This window comes from Quercus lobata, chromosome 5 (assembly GCF_001633185.2).
Source record: "Quercus lobata isolate SW786 chromosome 5, ValleyOak3.0 Primary Assembly, whole genome shotgun sequence".
Lineage (NCBI taxonomy): Eukaryota > Viridiplantae > Streptophyta > Magnoliopsida > Fagales > Fagaceae > Quercus > Quercus lobata.
The window spans coordinates 23632766-23640095 of NC_044908.1; the positions used below are offsets into that span (position 1 = coordinate 23632766).

The 7330-nt window shown below is 34.9% G+C and overlaps 1 long non-coding RNA gene across 1 annotated transcript; it reads right to left on the reverse strand.

The window, feature by feature from the left end:
- Positions 1 to 381: 381 nt before the first annotated feature.
- LOC115992577 lies at positions 382 to 7025 on the reverse strand. Its single transcript, XR_004092558.1, has 4 exons — positions 5673 to 7025; positions 5546 to 5593; positions 4966 to 5030; positions 382 to 590 (listed from the first exon to the last, which is right to left on the reverse strand). It is a non-coding gene; the product is annotated as an uncharacterized LOC115992577 (long non-coding RNA).
- Between the last annotated feature and the right edge of the window lie 305 nt (positions 7026 to 7330).

The window sequence follows — 7330 nt, forward strand, 5'->3', positions numbered from 1 at the left end:
ACGTAAGGTTAGTATATGACAGCCTTGTAATTCAGAAAAAATAGCCTTAATTAGCTTGTTGGTCTAATAAGAGAGTTTGGGGTCCGTATCAATTTAACTGCAAAAGCTTAATAAAACATGGCAGACGAAGATAGAAAACAAAGGGACATGGATAAAAAGCCGAAACACCCGTGACGAAAGCTAAATAGTCCAGAGTCCACTCTCATCTCTTGCTTTCTTTTGCTAAGCTGTTTTCACTTCCCATTTTTGTCTTAAACGTAATCATTCAAAAAATCAGACAAGCACGCCCACCTTCCTTTACTCTCTATCTCTCTCTCTCTTGCATAATCCTAAATTGTGTTTTTTTTTTTTTTTTTCTTTGTTGGTAAAATGGAAATTGCATTAAAAACTAACAAGGATTACAAAGGCGGGGGTAAATAATACCCCAAGAGTATGCCATAAGTTGGTACATGTATAATACATGCCGTGGATGGGGGTGAATAACAAAATCAAAATGGGAACAATGTCCTTTCGCCAAAGGATCCGTGCAGTGGTTTCTCTTGCAGTGGATGTGCGTGATGTGAACTTCCACAAAAAGTAGGAGGAGGGACCTGCAATCAATGATGATGGCACTAAAGGGGTTAGTGGTGTCATGCACTGCAAATCTAGCAAACAGAAACTAAAGGAACAGGAAAAAAAAAAAAAAAATACAAAAATAGAAACTCTCAAACACAAATCCAACAAATACCTGAATTATCAAAACAAATCACATCTAAATCCAGTTATACAAAATTCAAAACATAACAGCTGAGGTCGAAAAGAAATTTCACGAGAAGTTTTGAATCTTATTACTATAGCCATGTAATTTTACTTTAGAAAGTGCTTCTCCAATTTGGTATTGGACCTATGTGGGTTCTTATTTTCTTGCAGGATGTTAGAACTAATGCAGGGATTCTAAGGGGGCTGCTTTTTAGGCTTAGAATTGATTAAGGGAAATGAGAGTTGCTTAGAACAGCGAACAAGTTGTGACAAACCTTCTTAATAGAAATCCATCTCTTGAAAATAGCACTAGGCTAATCTATGTAATTGCATTCAAAACTAATCACAAAGTAACTACGATGTGGTACTTATACTATTTGTTTGGCATTGGAGCCTTCTAGGTGCTTGACAAGTGTCTAAATCCTAATGGCTAATGCTCAATCAATCATCTAACTAACTAACTAACTAAATATTTACAAGAGGATTAGGATGCAACAACTTGAAATTCCCTGCATCAGGACTCTCCTTCTTAAGAACTTAAGAAGCACTTGACCTCAAGTGCTCTTGGCTGCCACAAGATTTGTATGAATTTCTATCCTTCTAGGATGATACAGTTGCATTGTGTAATGAGTTTTCTACAGTTTGCAGCACACCAAAGGCTGCTGCATCTGCATAGAGAAGTCCCACACAACTGAACCAACCTTCATCTTGACCATTGGCTTGGGGTTTACCTTCCTCTTCTTTGGTTGCAAATAGTGCGGGTATACCATCCTGTACATAATGTGTGTGCTACACCTTCTACCTTCTTGAAACCGACCCATTTCACATTTCAAATCAAACGTTACAAACATAAAATTACATGACAATTTTATACCTTTAAGGCAGTCACAATTTTCAGCCTCTTTTCGAACAATGTGGAGTACCAAATCGATCAACTCAGCACCTTCAGTGTAATGCCCTTTAGCCCAGTTGTTTCCAGCACCGGACTGGCTGAAAACGAAGTTGTGCGGCCTGAAGATCAGGCATAAGGACTGGACCTCAAGCTGTCCATGGTCCCAGGCTCCAAGTCCAATCAGAACAGCACGAGACACAAATTTACCAGAACTCACTTCATTGTAGTACACGTTAACCCTCTCAAGTTGAAGTTCCAAGTCACTGCAGTAGCGACCAGTGGAATCGATGCTATGCTCGGTGCAAACCACTTCCCAGAACTTGGCACCGATTTGTTTCCCACATTCGCAATACGACCAAGGTAATTAAAGAAGATAAATTGTAGAAACTTTATATTTTTGGTGCTTGATTTTGTGATTTGTGTGCAAAATACTAGTCAGCTGTACACCTAAGGCAGTAGATTAACAGGGAACAGAATGATGATTAAATAGTTTATAATAGCTTGCATCAAGATGATAAACATATGTCATACCACAACTTAGCAAAATAATGGAATGGAGACCACATACTCTATACAATCTATGGTATTGTTTTGCCTGCTTCCTACTTTTTCAAACCAAAACTCAGAAATCTGGTCCCAAACCACAGTAGAAGACTTTGCATAGACTTTAAAATTAGGCAACAGAAACTGAATAATAAACAGAGGATATATAGTAATAAGCCCAAAATAAACCACTCCATAGATTGAGGTAGAAGTAGTAATAATGTCTAGATGATTGTTTGGGAGCTAGTAAGAGCCATTGTTAGCTTTAGCCTGTGAATTCGATATTAGAATCCACCCTGAAATCGAAACCTAGGAAAAGCAGTGAAGGACCCACATATTAGAAAGAATAAAAACAAGAAAAAAATGATCCTCAAAATTCTCAAAATTCTTCTCAAAATTCTTATGAACGTAGGAGAGAAAAACAAATATGATAGGAAAAGAGAGCATACTGCCAAATGAGACCCTATGGCAAAACACCAAAAAATCATGCTTCCTTTAAACAGAAAATAAGTGGTAATCCAAACTGGACATGGAGTTTCCACCGTAACAGGATAACCCAGTTCAACTAAAAGCAAGAAAACATAATAGCGCAAGAAAACACATGTGGGAAAGCATGAGATTCTGCCAAGTAACACATTCTTGGCAAAGAGAATTGAAATATTCTCAAGTGCCACATCAAATATAAAAACAAACTAAATATTAAATATTTGTTTTATTTGGTTCAATATTTCAAGACTTTTTTAATTATAAAGTAAATATTTTTTGTATCTTTTAGTTCAATGTTTCAAGATTATTCCTCTTTCACATATACACACACAAAATTCTTTACATTTTAATTCACCATTTTCACCTCTTGCACTTCTACTCCTTTATATATACCTACCCAGAGTACTTCATGTCATCCCATGTTAAATACAACAAACCAAAAATGATTTCATTTACCTTAAATCTTTCAACGAGACCTACCTAGCTTTTTCATTTTGGTCTCATCTAATCCTAACTCACATGAGTTAACTACAACCAAGGAAGGGAGGCATGCATACAACAATTACGATTTTGATGTTATGGTTAAACATTGTAAATTTGTGGGTTTTGTAAATGATGTGATTGATTTAGGGTGTTTGGGATGCGTATTTTGTTTTAGAATTAAGGAGAAAGAGAAAGACACATTTTACATCAACTTTTATTTTACAATATTCCTCCAAAGTTGCTTTTTATTTCTCATTACTTGAATTGAATAATTATAATGGATCATACATGCAATTTATAATTGTTTCTTTTTATGATGAACTCATTTCTAAAATATTCTATAACAATTATGCTATTATATATGTACAAAATTATCAAAAACCATCTTACACAAAATATTACAACATTATCAGTGCATCGCACGGGCAACTTACTAGTATATATATAAAAGCGCACACCCTTAGTGATGTTGGTATTGACTTTTTGCACAAGCAAATTGAAAAACACAGAATCCCAGCTACACAGTTTAGGACAACTTTAAATTGCAATAATTTTAAGACCACTCAAAAGGATGTTTCATTGACAAGCAAAAAAATCAAATCAACCTTAGTTAAAGCACTGCAAATGCATCACCCAAGGATTAAGCAAACTCTAAGAATGCAGCTAGAGAAAACACAAATCCCAAGCTCCAATAATAAAATATAGACTAAAAATGATTATGTGGAAGATACACACACATAAATATATATATATATATATGTGTGTGTGTCAGTGGCGGAGTCAGGATTTTAATTTAGGGGGGCAAGATGAAAATAAAGAGCTGAAGAAAAAATCAATTTCAATTTTTTTAATTAGTATAATTAAAAAAATACTTAACTAATTAAAAAAAAATTGATTAACATATAAAATATAATGTTAGTGTTAAGTTTTTTTTTTTTTTTTCCCCCCTTGTGTGTAACGTTAGATTTAGTATAAATGTTGTTGTACTTAAGATACTTCATAGGTGACTACAAGTATATTTTTCAAATAAGTAAAAGATTTAAAAAAAAAAAAAAATCAATACATAGTCATTATTATACGAAGTTAATGGAGCTTCTTACTAATCACCAGCCAAGAAAAGTGTATTAAAAGTGGAGCCAAGAGTGACAGCCCCGTAGCACAATTACATGCAGAGTTGAAGACCATAAGTTTAAAGCAAACAGAAACATATATAAAGCAAGACTAAATCTAAAAGAAAGATATATATATATATATATATATATTAAGGGGGTGGGGTTTGGGTGAGGTCAGGGGGGGCAATTGCCCCCTCTCGACCCCCCCTAGCTCCGCCCCTGATATGTGTGTGTGTGTGTGTGTGTGTGTGTGTGTGTGTGTGTGAGAAAATCAATAACCCAAAAGGGTCAATCAAATAGTTAAGGGAGAATTAAGTTCAATCGTAAATAAGATCTAACACAGCGGCAACAAGGTTATCTATATTCAATGTAAAATTTTTAAAAGACAATAAGGAGAAAAATACATATATGAGATTATTGAGAAAACCAAAGAGAATCTTGATCTCAACCCTATGTCACTCTAGCAAATTCTTTTAACTTGCATCTTAATTCAATAAAGAAACCTTTAAATTTTAGGAAAATAATATCGATATCTAGAGATAAGAGAGCATATGGCCTTACGAGTCCCTATCTAACTTCGTTTCCCGAGTAGATATATCAACATTAAATTTTTTTAATATGGGAAATTGGGGTAGTGGAGTCATAAAACCCGAAAACATTCTGCTGCATGGTCCAACAATAAAACACAAGCAGTAAGTGATTTAGGCTCACCAAGTCGTTTGGGAACAAATCGTTTCAGAGGAAATTACTTATGCAAGATTCCATGACCTAAAACTCTGCACAAAAGAAAAGTCACCAAAAACTTTCATTATGTAAAGAATAGAATAAGAAGATAGATTTTGAGGGAAAATAACTATAAGTTTCCATATTATTTTCACAAAAATACCATAGGGAGGTGTTGTGCTATATCCAAAAGCTCTAGGGGGTTGAGTGTAACATAATTAACCGGTTGACTCATAAAGCAATACCATATGGGGGAGAAGAAAACTCGTGAGGTTTGGTTTTCTAAGGGGAAACCACCGCACACACCGGGGGAGAGGGGGGGTGGGGGTTGAATATTTTTCCTAAACGAATACTTGTTCGGAAAGCCCCATTTGCTACCTGTCAGATCTGCACTCAGTGTCTGAAGAGGAAGGAAAAAAAATAGAGGGGAGGGAGGGTATTGGGAAGGAGAAAATTCACACATGGTAGTTTCTGCCTAAACCAAAGTAGTTTCAAAATTTTACATAGTGCATTTAAACTTAATTAGCCTTCATAAATAACATAGGAAAGTGAGGGTGACTTGTGATACCATAACAACAATGAATCTATTTTGTAGGCTCTGGTCCAATTTGAGCACCTGTTCAAACAGATTATAAGGGACATTCATCTTTGAGATCAAATCAGGAGGGACTAACAGAAATAAAAACTTAACTAACCTGGATAGTTGCATTTTAGCAAATGTTTTTGTCTTCCCAGTTTAATATTGACCCAAAACTCACCAGCAGGATATTGAAAGGGCAACTGAAACACGGTATATTGAGGGAATTGCAGATGGATTCCTGGAACCAGCTCTTGCTATCCATAAAACCGCATTCTTTTCTGCAGCAGCAAACAGCTTCAGGCCCAGTAGATCCACTAGATCCCACGGACTCCAAGAGTGCCCGATGCATTTAAAAAGATGAATCCAATGGCTCACGGATTCATGCTTTTACAGAAAATTTCAGGGGCTCAAGCATAAAGAAAATTTGAATCCCATAAATATGACATCATAATTAGTTACTAGTAATCAATTTCTGGAATCCCATTAGGCCATGATAACATTATAAAAATCCAACTTGAATGTCAATGTATTACAAAATTGATAGATTATTATCAATGTTTTTTTTTTTTAAGCGGCAGAATGGAATCTGAGGAATTTAAAAAAGGAACCAAAAGAATACCTTTATAATAAGCTAATTCTTATAGTGTAGATGGAAACACAGTTTTAAGTACACACACAATGGAAGTGTTATGAAGCATCTATTAGAAATAACATTTTAGCACAAGAAAAGAACTCTCCCCACCCCAATAAAAATAATTACGAACTGTTCATTTTTTATAAAAAAATCCCTTTCTTGCAGGACAAGTGGACAACGATGGGAAGGAAGAAAAATAAGCAAAAGACTATATAAGTGGTTGGAGATAGAGAGAGAGAGCCAAAAACCACTAGGAAACCAAAAGACTCAAGGTTATGATGCAATGGGCATTAGAAACCTGAAAGCACAAAAGGAAGCATGGAGAATTAAAAGGAATTTGTTTCCACTGACATGTAATCAAAGTAAAATGCACTTACACTGATGGCATTCTTTTAAATAACCTAAGATCACACATATCTTGAGGTATGATGACACATGCGTTTATTAAATCCTGGAAGAAGAATAGGTGCCATAAAAACACTTTCAGAATAAAAGCATGTACATTTTTGTAAATGGAATCGATTATAGAAGGCATCACATAATTGCTTAGAAAAAAGGATAATGCAAATGAAGTGTGAGAACAGAGTCTAAATGGATACACGTTTAAGCACTCACATGTGAAATTATGTTTCGAAGGAGCACCAAAGCCGAATCTACCTACATGGAAATTAAAATGAACATTAAAGTGGCAGCTCAAACAAACAATTAGAAAAAACTTCCAGGCTATGTTAGTAAATTTCCCAAAAATTAGATCTTTTAGGCTGTGTTTATTTCATGCTATCAACAAACCAGAGAAAGGTTGTCTATCATCATAACTATAATTCAGTAAGGCCCGAACCAAAAAAACAAAATGAATCCAAAAGGCATAACTTACTAATAAATAATAAATGTACACAAACAAACAAAAAAGAAGAGTCAAGCTGGGTGAAAATTTAAGGAGCTCAAAAAAAACAAAAAAGTTGAAGAAATATGCAAGAACTCAAACCCTCAATATACTGAGACTATCAAAGGAGACTGACACTACCAAAGAAGATTGTACAAACAGAACTTACAACAGCTATATTGACAATACGAAAGAAGATTCCATAAACAAAACTTAAAACTGCAGTTACTAAGCTGAACATTGGTAACCCATGCAA